The sequence below is a fragment of the Diceros bicornis genome, chromosome X, assembly GCF_020826845.1.
Source record: "Diceros bicornis minor isolate mBicDic1 chromosome X, mDicBic1.mat.cur, whole genome shotgun sequence".
NCBI classification, from domain to species: domain Eukaryota; kingdom Metazoa; phylum Chordata; class Mammalia; order Perissodactyla; family Rhinocerotidae; genus Diceros; species Diceros bicornis.
In genome coordinates, this window is record NC_080781.1 from 104,049,493 (window position 1) to 104,061,712 (window position 12,220).

Sequence of the window (12,220 nt, forward strand, 5' to 3'; positions counted from 1 at the left end):
AGTCTTGGCTATTGTGAATAACGCTGCAATGAACACAGGGGTGCATGTACCTTTACAAATTGGTGTTTTCAAGTTCTTTGGATAAATACCCAACAGTGGAATAGCTGGATCATATGGTAGTTCTATGCTTGATTTTTTGAGGAATCTCCATCCTGTTTTCCATAGTGGCTGCACCAGTTTGCACTCCCACCAGCAGTGTATGCAAGTTCCCTTCTCTCCACATCCTCTCCAACACATGTTGTTTCCTGTCTTGTTAATTATAGCCATTCTGACGGGCGTGAGGTGATATCTCATTGTAGTTTTGATTTGCATTTCCCTGATAGTGATTTTGAACATCTTTTCATGTGTCTGTTGGCCATCTGTATATATTCTTTGGAGAAATGTCTGTTCAGGTCTTTTGCCCATTTTTTAATTGGGTTGGTAGTTTTTTTGTTGTTGAGATGTATGAGTTCTTTGTATATTTTGGAGATTAAGCCCTTATCAGATGTATGGTTTGCAAATATCTTCTCCCAATTGTTAGGTTGTCTTTTCGTTTTGTTGATGGTTTCCTTTGCTGTGCAGAAGCTTTTTAGTTTGATGTAGTCCCATTTGTTTATTTTTTCTATTGTTTCTCTTGCCCGGTCAGACGTGGTGTTTGAAAAGATGTTGCTAAGACGGATGTCGAAGAGCGTACTGCCTATGTTTTCTTCTTGAAGTTTCACAGTTTCAGGTTTTACATTCAAGTCTTTAATCCATTTGGCGTTAATTTTTGTGTATGGTGTAAGGTAAGGTTCTACCTTCATTTTTTTGCATATGGCTATCCAGTTTTCCTAACACCATTTGTTGAAGAGACTTTCTTTTCCCCATTGTATGTTCTTGGCTCCTTTGTCAAAGATTAGCTGTCCATAGATATGTGGGTTTATTTCTGGGCTTTCGATTCTATTCCATTGATCTGTGTGTCTGTTTTTGTGCCAGTACCATGCTGTTTTGGTTACTATAGCTTTGTAGTATATTTTGAAATCAGGGAGTGTGATACCTCCAGCTTTGTTCTTTTTTCTCAGGATTCCTTTAGCTATTCGGGGTCTTTTGTTGTTCCATATAAATTTTAGGATTCTTTGTTCTATTTCTGTGAAAAATGTTGTTGGAACTTTGATAGGGATTGCATTGAATCTATAGACGGTAATAGGAAGTATGGACATCTTAACTATGTTAATTCTTCCAATCCAAGAGCACGGAATATCTTTCCATTTCTTTGTGTCTTCTTCAATTTCTTTCAGAAATGTTTTATAGTTTTCGGTGTACAGATCTTTCACCTCTTTGGTTATGTTTATTCCTAGGTATTTTATTCTTTTTGTTGCAATTGTAAATGGGATTGTATTCTTAATTTCTCTTTCTGCTACTTCGTTGTTAGTGTACAGAAATGCAACTGATTTTTGTATGTTGATTTTGTATCCTGCAACTTTACCATATTCGTTTATTACTTCTAAAAGTTTTCTGGTGGATTCTTTAGGGTTTTCTATATATAAAATCATGTCATCTGCAAATAGTGACAGTTTCACTCCTTCCTTTCCAATTTGGATCCTTTTTATTTCTTTCTCTTGCCTGATTGCTCTGGCTAGGACTTCCAGTACTATGTTAAATAGGAGTGGTGACATTGGGCATCCTTGTCTGGTTCCTGTTCTTAGAGGGATGGCTTTCAGTTTTTCACCATTGAGGATGATATTAGCTGTGGGTTTCTCATATATTGTCTTTATTATGTTGAGGTACTTTCCTTCTATCCCCATTTTATTCAGAGTTTTTATCATAAATGGATGCTGTATCTTGTCAAATGCTTTCTCTGCATCTATTGAGATGATCATGTGATTTTTATTCTTCATTTTATTAATGTGGTGTATTACGTTAATTGATTTGCGAATGTTAAACCATCCTTGCATCCTTGGAATAAATCCCACTTGATCATGGTGTATAATCTTTTTAACATATTGTTGTATGCGATTTGCTAGTTTTTTGTTGAGGATTTTTGCATCGATGTTCATCAGTGATATTGGCCTGTAATTTTCTTTTTTTGTGTTGTCCTTGTCTGGTTTTGGTATCAGGGTAATGTCAGCTTTGTAGAATGAGTTAGGGACCTTCCCCCCTCCTCAATTTTTTGGAAGAGTTTGAGAAGAATAGGTATTAAGTCTTCTTTGTATGTTTGGTAGAATTCACCAGGGAAGCCGTCTGGTCCTGGACTTTTATTTTTGGGGAGGTTTGTGATTACTGTTTCGATCTCCTTACTGGTGATTGGTCTATTCAAATTCTCTACTTCTTCTTGATCCAGTTTTGGAAGGTTGTATGATTCTAAGAATTTATCCATTTCTTCCAGATTGTCGAATTGGTTGGCGTATAGCTTTTCATAGTATTCTCTTATAATCTTTTGTATTTCCGAGGTGTCTGTTGTAACCTCTCCTCTTTCATTTCTGATTTTACTTATTTGTGCCTTCTCTTTTTTTCTTGGTGAGTCTAGCTAAAGATTTGTCAATTTTCTTGACGTTTTCAAAGAACCAGCTCTTGGTTTTATTAATTTTTTCTATTGTTTTTTTGGTCTCTATTTCATATATTTCTGCTCTGATTTTTATTATTTCCCTTCTTCTACTGATTTTGGGCTTGGTTTGTTCTTCTTTTTCCAGTTCCTTTAGGTGCATTGTTAGATTGTTTGAGATTTTTCTTGTTTGTTGAGCTAGGCCTGTATCGCTATAAACTTCCCTCTTAGAATCGCTTTTGCTGCATCCCATAAATTCTGGCATGTCGTATTTTCATTTGTCTCCAGGTATTTTTTGATTTCTTCTTTGATTTCTTCGTTAACCCAGCCGTTGTTCAGTAGCATTTTGTTTAATCTCCAAGTATTTGTGGCTTTTCTGATTTTCTTCCTATAGTTGATTTCTAGTTTCATACCGTTGTGGTCAGAAAAGATGCTTGGTATTATTTCAATCACCTTAAATTTATGGAGACTTGTTTTGTGGCCTAATATGTGATCAATCCTGGAGAATGTTCCATGTGCATTTGAAAAGAACGTGTATTCTTCGGTTTTTGGATGGAATGCTCTGTATATATCTACTAGGTCCATCTGTTCTAGTGTGTCATTTAAGGCCAATGTTTCCTTATTGATCTTCTGTTTGGATGATCTGTCTGTTCGTGTAAGTGGAGTGTTAAAGTCCCCTCCTATTATTGTGTTACTGTCTATTTCTGTTTTTATGTCTGTTAATAATTGCTTTATATATTTAGGTGCACCTACATTGGGTGCGTAGATATTTACAAGTGTTATATCCTATTGTTGGATTGTTCCCTTGATCATTATGTAATGCCCTTCTTTGTCTCTTTTTACAGTTTTTGTTTTAAAGTCTATTTTGTCTGATATGAGTACTGCTACCCCAGCTTTCTTTTCATTGCCATTTGCGTGGAGTATCTTTTTCCATCCCTTCACTTTCAGTTTGTGAGTGTCTTTAGGTCTGAAGTGTGTCTCTTGTATGCAGCATATATATGGGTCTTGTTTTTTTATCCAGTCAGTCACCCTATGCCTTTTCATTGGAGCATTTAGTCCATTGACGTTTAAAGTAGCTATTGATAAGTATGTACTTACTGCCATTTTTTAACTTTTTTTTTCTCAGTATTTTAGTAGTCCTTCTCTGTTCCTTTCTCTTCTATACAGAATTAATGGTCACTTTAGTTTGACCTCTGTCTGAAAGCTGTACTCTTAACTCCCCTCCTCCCTCCTTTTATGTTTTTGATATCATATCTAACCTCTTTTTTGTGTATTTGTATCTATTACATTCTAATCATGGAAATAGATAATTTTTCCAATTTGTGGTCTTCTCTTTTCCCCTTAAATCAGTCCCTTTAACATTTCTTGTAGCACTGGTTTCTTGGTGACAAACTCCTTTAATTTTTGCTTATCTGGGAAAATTTTGATCTCTCCTTCCATTTTGAATGATAACCTTGCTGGGTAGAGTATTCTTGGCTGTAAGTTTTTTCCTTTTAGCACTTTAAATATATCATGCCATTCTCTTCTAGCCTGTAAGGTTTCTGCTGAGAAGTCAGCTGATAGCCTTATGGGGTTTCCTTTGTATGTAACTTGACATTCTCTTGCGGCTTTTAGGATTCTCTCTTTATCTTTAATTCTGGACATTTTGATTATGATGTGTCTTGGTGTGGGCCTCTTTGGGTTTATCTTGTTTGGGGCTCTCTGTGCTTCCTGTACCTGGATGTCTGTTTCCTTCCTTACGTTAGGGAAGTTTTCATCTATTATTTCTTGAAATAGATTCTCTGCCCCCTTGTCTTGCTCTTCTCCTTCCGGGACACCTATAACACGGATGTTAGTGCGCTTGATGTTGTCCCAGAGGTCCCTTAGACTGTCCTCACTCTTTTTAATTCTTTTCTCTTTTACCTGTTCAGCTTGGGTAATTTCTTCTAGTCTTTCTTCCAGCTCACAGATCCGTTCTTCTGTATCCTCTACTCTGCTTTTGAGTCCCTCTAGTGAATTTTTCATTTCCAGTATTGTATTCTTCATTTCTGATTGGTTCTTTTTTATATCTTCCATTTCTTTGTTGACATTCTCACTGAGTTCATCTATTCTTCTCCACAGATCAGTGAGCATCCTTAATACTCTTAGTTTGAACTCTCTGTCGGGTAGGTTGCTCATTTCTGTTTCACTTAGTTCCTTTTCTGGGGTTTTGTCCTGTTCCCTTACTTGGAATGTATTCTTTTGCCTCCTCATTTGGCCTCTTTCCCTGTGCTTTTGTCTATGTATTAGGTAGGTCAGCTACGTCTCCTGCTCTTGGATAGGTGACCTTATGTAAGTGATGCCTTAGGAGGCTTCCAGTGTGCTTCCCTGAGTTCTCAATGTTCCAGGAGTGACCCCTATGTGGGCTACGTGTGTCCTTCTGTTGTGGCCTGTTTGCTCTCCCTGTAGGCGCCCAGGGAGGCTGAGTTATGCTCCTGGCCAGCTGTTGTAATGCTCAGCTGCTTGTAGTTGTTGTGGGCCCTTCAGTCTCTTTATCAGGTGTGGGCAGCCCCAGCACAGTTGGCTGCAAGTTCTAATACCACATTTGTGTTGCAGTATTTCTTTTAAGTGAGTAGGACCCCAGTGTGGCAGGTTGTTAGGCTCAGGGCCTTACAATTGCTGTAAGCCTCTAGCCTATTAGGTCTCTTGTCAGCTCTCTGAGGATTGCAGCTGAGTGGGGCTGGCCTCAGGCACAGGAGCACCCAATTGTTTCAGGCTTTGGAAGGTGGGGCAAACCTCCTATGTGGGTCTTTGAGAAGCACAAGTCTTCTGCAGCTGACAAACCCTGCCGCCCACAGGTCCACACACACAGTCAACACAGTCCTGCCCCGTGTGAGTGCCCCGACCTCCCCAAGCGGACCCAGTCTCTCCACGGAGGGAGCCCCACACACTCCGCCACTGCCCCACACTCTCCACCCGCTCCTTGTGCACACCCTGCCCAGCTCAAGTAGGCTCAGTTGCCAGGCTGCAGAGAATCCAGTCACCAATCTATGCAGGCCCACAAGTTGCCTGAGGGCTTGTTGTTGGGTGGGGCCAGTCTCTAGAGTGGGCTCCCTGCCCTGGCTGAGCTGGATTAAATCGGTGCTCTAGCGGCTGGGGCAGACCCTGGGCTAGCAGGCCTCAGGCAGAACTCCCATGGCGTCTGTGTCAGCACGCCCACACCAGGCCACAACAATGGCCGCTGCCAATGTCCCAGTCCCTGGAGAGGTCTCACCTCTCACCGAGATGCACTCAGGGCCTATTAGGTGAGTCTCTTTTCACTACAGCACTGTGCACCTTTCTTTCTGGTGATTTTAGGATGCTTTCTGAAACGGATGAGTTTGTGCATGGGCTCTTTAAGAGCCAGTTTTAGTTTCTTTGTGAACCGGGTTTTCTGGGGGTGCTCCCCAATGCTTTAGTAGCAGGCAAAGTCAGATATTATGCCGCTGGTCTCGATTGTGCTGGGTCCACAAAATGCCCACAGCGGGGGCGCTCCCCGGCTCAGGGCCCCGCGCCTCCAGGGAGAGTGCCTACCTGTGAGCTGCTCCCAGCGGCCGTGAAGCTGGTGGCTTGTGAAGGCGGCGTTTTTCCTCTCCAGAAGGGAGTCTCTGCCTCTTCTGCCTCAGTTAGGATTGTCCGTTGTTGCAGGAGTTCCTCTTATCCAGTTTTCAGTTCTGTCTCAGGGGTAATTTTTCCACGAGTAGTTGTAAATTGGCTGTGTCCACAGAAGGAGGTGAGTTCCGACTCTACTTACGCCGCCATCTTGACTCCAGAGATGTCGAGAGCATTAAGTTTTGAACAAAGGAGTTTGGATTTGAAACCCTAGGAAATAAGGAGGATGATTTTTTAGCATTTAATGTCAGAGACATTTGATAAATCATTTGTTATCTTAATTTAGGGATGTCTTGACTGCCAGTATGGAGAGAAATTGATGATGATGATGATGATAGCAGTTGTCATATATTGAGCACCTATTAGGTATCAGGCATTTGCCCCACGTTTTATACACAATATTTTATTTAATCTTTACAATAATCCTTATGTAGTCAATATTATTATTATCCTCATTTTACACATGTAGTAAATGATGCTCAAGAACAAGTTAAAGATTTTGCTCAAAGTGCTGATGCTGGAGTTGAGCCTAGGACTGACTGTCTCCAAACGCCATGCTTGTAATCTCTATAATAAACCAATCCCATTTCCCATTCTGTAGTCTTCTCGTTGCCTTCAGTCTACCTATAGCCTTTTTGTATTGAACTTGGCATTGTTCCCTCACCAATATTATAAAGGATACCGATTTACCAGCATAATTCATGAACACCAAACATTGCCTTCGTTCTCAGGCAGATACTGGGCTGTCTGCCAAAGTAATGGCCCTGATAGGAACCTTCTTTCAATTCTTCTGCATTTGGACAGCAGATGATGAGAAAGGAGAGTCTGGAAACTTTGAAGCTGACTTTGGAGTTGCCCTCTACAGTTTCCCTGAGGAGGTCTTAGAATGAGTCACCAACTTTCCTGACTGCATTTACTGATCCCTGGAGAGGAAATGTTATCTAGCCGTGGCATTGGACATTTATGGCCCTCAGAGTCCAGTGACCCCAAAGCTTTGGGAAAATACCTTGTGCCCTTGGAACAGAAAAGAAACTCATCTTCAAAAAAAATCTAAACCCTCGTTAGCATAAGGTGTTAATTACCTTCTCTCTTCTTTTAGTACTCACTTGTTATTTTTAAATAGAAGTCTGAGTTAGAAAGGCCCTTAAGGATCTAGTCCAAATTCTTTAGCTTACAGATGGGAAAACTGAGGCCTATAGAGCAGAAAGGACTTGCCCATGGTCACGTAGTAAGTAATGTTAGAGCCAGGACTACAGCCCAGGTCTCCTGGCCTCCTGGTCAGTTGCTCTTCCCTGATTCTTTTTACTGTCTATTCATGGTTTACTTTTTTACAGCTAGTGTGTAAGCTCCTGAAGACAGTGACCTGTTCTATATTTCTTTCATTTGCCTATAAAATGCTTAAAAGTGCTTGGCATGAAGTAGGTTCTCTGTGAATGTTGGTTGATTAAACCTTTTTTTTTTTTTCCCAGTTGACCACGGTTGGAGCAAAACAGATGTTTTTTCAGGTTTGAGGCATTGGCTCCAAGTTTGGAACCATCTTTCCCGTTTTAATTTCATCTTGGTCCATTGTTAAGGCCAATTGAACCTTTTCACTTAGCAAAAGGCCTATCAAAGAGTTCCAGCTTCCCAAAGAACATTGTCTAATCCTAATCCTTAGAGAAACTCCTCAGGAAATAAACTTCCCAACAAAGCCTAATTCCATTTCTTTCTTTGAGAGCTAAGACTTGGTAAAGTCTCATTGAAGATTCATTCTCATAGAGTATAGGCCACAGGAAACTCTCCTAATTTTTCCCTTCATGTGGGACATTCATGAATGTTAATAACAGTTTACAACTAAATTTCTCTGTCTTCTCTCATCAGTATCCATAACTGGATATGATATCAATTTATTTCTCTCTTCCTAGGGCTAGCAAGTCTGAGAGTGGTTTAGAAGCACTGCCAGAGGTATTGGAAATGAAATAGCTGTGTCTCATGGGACGATCTCTCTTTCCTTTTTGAGGTCAGCTTTCTGCACATAGTTAGTCCCTGATATGGTAATCGATGACGTATAACTCAGTGCTACGGCTACAGTGTCTGTGTATTGACCTTCAAACCAGAATCCTAAGCTAAAGGGTCACAGCTTGCCTTCCATCAAAATGGGGAAAGTCCTTTCCCCATACTCTACAAATGCACTGGAGCAGGCTGAGCAAAATGCCATAATGTCCAGTACCTGGATTGGGCAGGGGGTGTCTTGGAAGGTAGGGATGGTACATGATGAGAAACTAGTGGGTGGAAAAATTGCAAAAAAAAAATAAGTCAAATGTGGCCTTCATGCTCTACTGCTTGTCATTTTTGCCTCCTTGGAGCCTCGACTTCTCCAAGTGCCCCATCTTGGCCTATTCTTTTGGAAGAATACACGTGTCCTTTCCTGATACTTCCTTTCCATCAAAATAGTCTTGATCTCTGACATATTTCCATTAGAAGGCATATGTATGCCATGGAAAGAGCAATGGACTTGGATTCAGTATCTCTAGATTCTTTATTCACTTTAAAGACATAAATTATATGGTTACTGGGAACCCTTTTCTTGTGTTCCACTCTCTTCCGCTCCCCTCACCATTCTTAGCATCTGTGGCTTTCCTAGCATCCTAGGGTATCATAGAGAAAAACCTAGACCAGTTTTGCTTGAAAGAATTTTATAACTTTGTTGATTTTATGCCTGCTGTCACCATGGGATTAGGCATTAAGGTATCTTAAGCACAAATCAAAGTAGAACTCCTTGGCTACATTTTGTAAAGGCAAACTTCTTTTCCTCCCCACTGTAAGATTCTCAGGATTTCCTTCCACTTCGGCTCCCTTCTCCCATCACCAAAGAAAAAGGGCATAGGCATTTTGAAAGACCAATGGGAGGGGAAACTTGCAAATGTGACCTTCATCGCCAATTCAGACGTGTTAACCTCAGTGATCTCATCAAGTGATTTTTGAATGGTTTTTGGCACCTTGTGGCATAGAACTGCCTTTCATCGCACTGGGATGTCTCAGATGGGGCTGAGTGCTCCAAAGATTTTGGCACTAGAGGTATTGTTTAGTTCTATGTGTCTTCCCAAATAGTCCAGCATAAATTGATAAGAAGAACTCAAAATGGCACTAATCTAACCAATCAAGTGGGGTAAGAAAAATGAGAAAGCAGGTTGTTAGTGAACAGCCATATCCATGGATAAGAAAATACATGGTATTAGAAAACTAAAAACATACCCTTCAGGAAGAAAAAGAAGAGAGGAAATACTCATCAAGGTAGACCACTGCAGATTGTAACACCTTAAACTTGGGTGGGTATAACTTATTCCCATTCTGCTAGCGAACAATAATAATCATTATTATGATAATAGTAATAACGCATTGAACGATCACTATGAGCCAGGCGCTATGCTCGGCGCATTATATCTATATTCTCATTTATTCCTAAAAACAACCCTATGAGGTAACTGCTACTACTATCACTGTTTTACACTTGAGGAAACAAACTAGACACAGAAGGAGTTTAAATAACTTACCGAAAACAATAAAGCCACTAAGTGTGGTAACTTGGATTTTTTTCATTTTCTTGTTTTAATTCACATACAGTAAAGTTCACCATTTTAAAGTATATAACTCAGCGCCTTTCAGTACGTTCACAATGTTGTGCAACCATCACCACTATCGAATCCCAGAATATATTCATCACCCCCAAAAGGAATCTCATACCCATTAAGCAGTCACCCCCCGTTCTCCTCTGCCCCCAGCCCCTGGCAACCCCATAGTCTGCTTTCTATCGCAATGGATTAATCTATTCTGGATGTTTCATATAAATGCAATCAAGCAATATGTAGCTTTTTGTGTCTGGCTTCTTTCACTGAGCATAATGTTTTCAAGATTCATCCATGTTGTGGCATGTATCACTACTTCGTTTATTTTTGTGGTCAAATAATATTTTATTAGCCAGCCTGGTGCTGTAGTGGTTAAGATTTGGTGCTCTCTCTACCTTCTCCTGGGTTCTTTTCCCAGTCAAGGAACCACATCCATCTGTCAGTTGTCCTACTGGGGCTGCTGCATGTTGCTATGATGCTGAAAGCTATGCCACCGGTATTTCAAATACCAGCAGGTTCACCCATGGTGGACAGGTTTCAGTATAGCTTCCAGAGTGAGATAGACTAAGAAGAAGGATCTGACCACCCACTTATGAAAAAATGGGCTGGGAAAACCCTACGAATAGCAGCAGAGCTTTCTCTTATATAGTCCCAGAAGATGAGAGGGTGGTGGAAAAAGACCTGGTAGGGTTCCACTCTGCTGTACACAGGGTCGTTAAGAGTTGGAATCGACTTGACAACACTAACAGCAAAAAGTATTCCATTGTATGGATATTCCATATTTTGTTTATTCACCATTTGATGGACATGTGAGTTGTTTCTATCTTTTGGCTATTGTGATTAGTCCTGCTATGAACATTTGTGTACATGTGTTTGAATACTTATATTCAATTCTTTTCAGTATATACTTAGGAGTGGAGTTGTTGTGTCTTATGATAATTTTGTGTTTAACTTTCTGAGGAACCACCAAACTGTTTTCCATAGTGGTTGCAACATTTTACATTCCTTTCAGCAGTGTATGAGGGTTCCAGTTTCTCCACATCCTCACCAAGACTTGTTGTTGTCTCTCTTTTTGATTATAGTATGCCTGGTGGGTATTGAAGTGGAATCTCATTGTGGTTTGATTTGCATTTCCCTAACGACTAATAATGTTAAGCATCTTTTTACATATGTCTTGGCCATTTGTATATTTTATTAGGAGAAATGTCTGTTCAAATCCTTTGCCCATTTTTTAAATTGGGTTGTCTTTTTAATATTGAGTTGCAAGAGTACTTGATATATTCTGGATACTAAACTCTTATCAGATTTTGATTTGAAAATATCTTCACCCACTCTTTGGATTGTTTTTTTCACTTTCTTTATAGTGTTCATTGAAGCACAAAAATTTTAAATGTTTATGAAGTATAATTTATATTTCTTTGATTACTTGTGCATTTGGTGTCATATCTAAGAAACCATAGCTAATGCAAGGTCACAAAGATTTACACCTATTTTTTCTTCTAAATGATTTATGGTTTAAACTCTTATATTTATGTTGTTGATCCGCTTTGAGTTAGGTTTTCTAAATGTAGTGTAAGATAGGAGTCCAACTTCATATTTCTTTGCATGTGGATATTCAGTTGTCCCAGCAACATTTGTTGAAAAGACTATCCATTCTCAATCAAATTGTTTTGGCATCATTTACATTTAATGTGATTACTGATAAGGTAGATTTATGTCTGATACTTTGCTATTTGTTTTCTATGTGTTTTATGTCTTTTTTGTTCCTCAGTTCCTCCAGTACTGCCTTTTGTATTAAATAGATATTTTCTGGTGTATCATTTTCATTCCTTTGTAGTTTCTTTTTTTTGTTTTATTGGCATGCTATTTTATTTATTTATTTATTTATTTTAATTTTTTGTTTATTGCAGTAACATTGGTTTATAACATTGTATAAACAAACACATAGAGACAGAGATTGGATTGGTGGTTACCAGGGGGAAGGGGGGAGAGAGGAGGGCGAAAGGGATAATTCAGCACAGGTGTGTGGTGATGGGTTGTAATTAGTATTTGGGTGGTGAACATGATGTAATCTATGCAGAAATAGAAGTATAATGATGTACTCCTTTGTAGTTTCTATTGCTGCATATTTTTTGTGTTATTTTCTTAGTGGGTGACCTGGAAATTGCCATTAACATTTTAATGGTAACAATCTACTTCAGATTAATACCAAGTTAATTTCAATAGTATACCAAAATTTTGTTTCTCTATAGCTCAATTCCCCCCTCAATTGAGCTTTTATTGTCACAAAGTACATCTTTAAACGTTGTGTGTTCATCAACATAGATTTATAATTATTCCTTTATTGCTATCTTTATATCCTCTTCAATGAAATACCTCTTCATGTCTTTTGTCCATGTTCTAATTGACTCGTTTATTTATTCTTTACTGTTGAGTTTTGGGATTTCTTTATATATTTTAGATAATGGTCCTCTGTCAGATATGTATGTTGGAAATATTTTCTCCT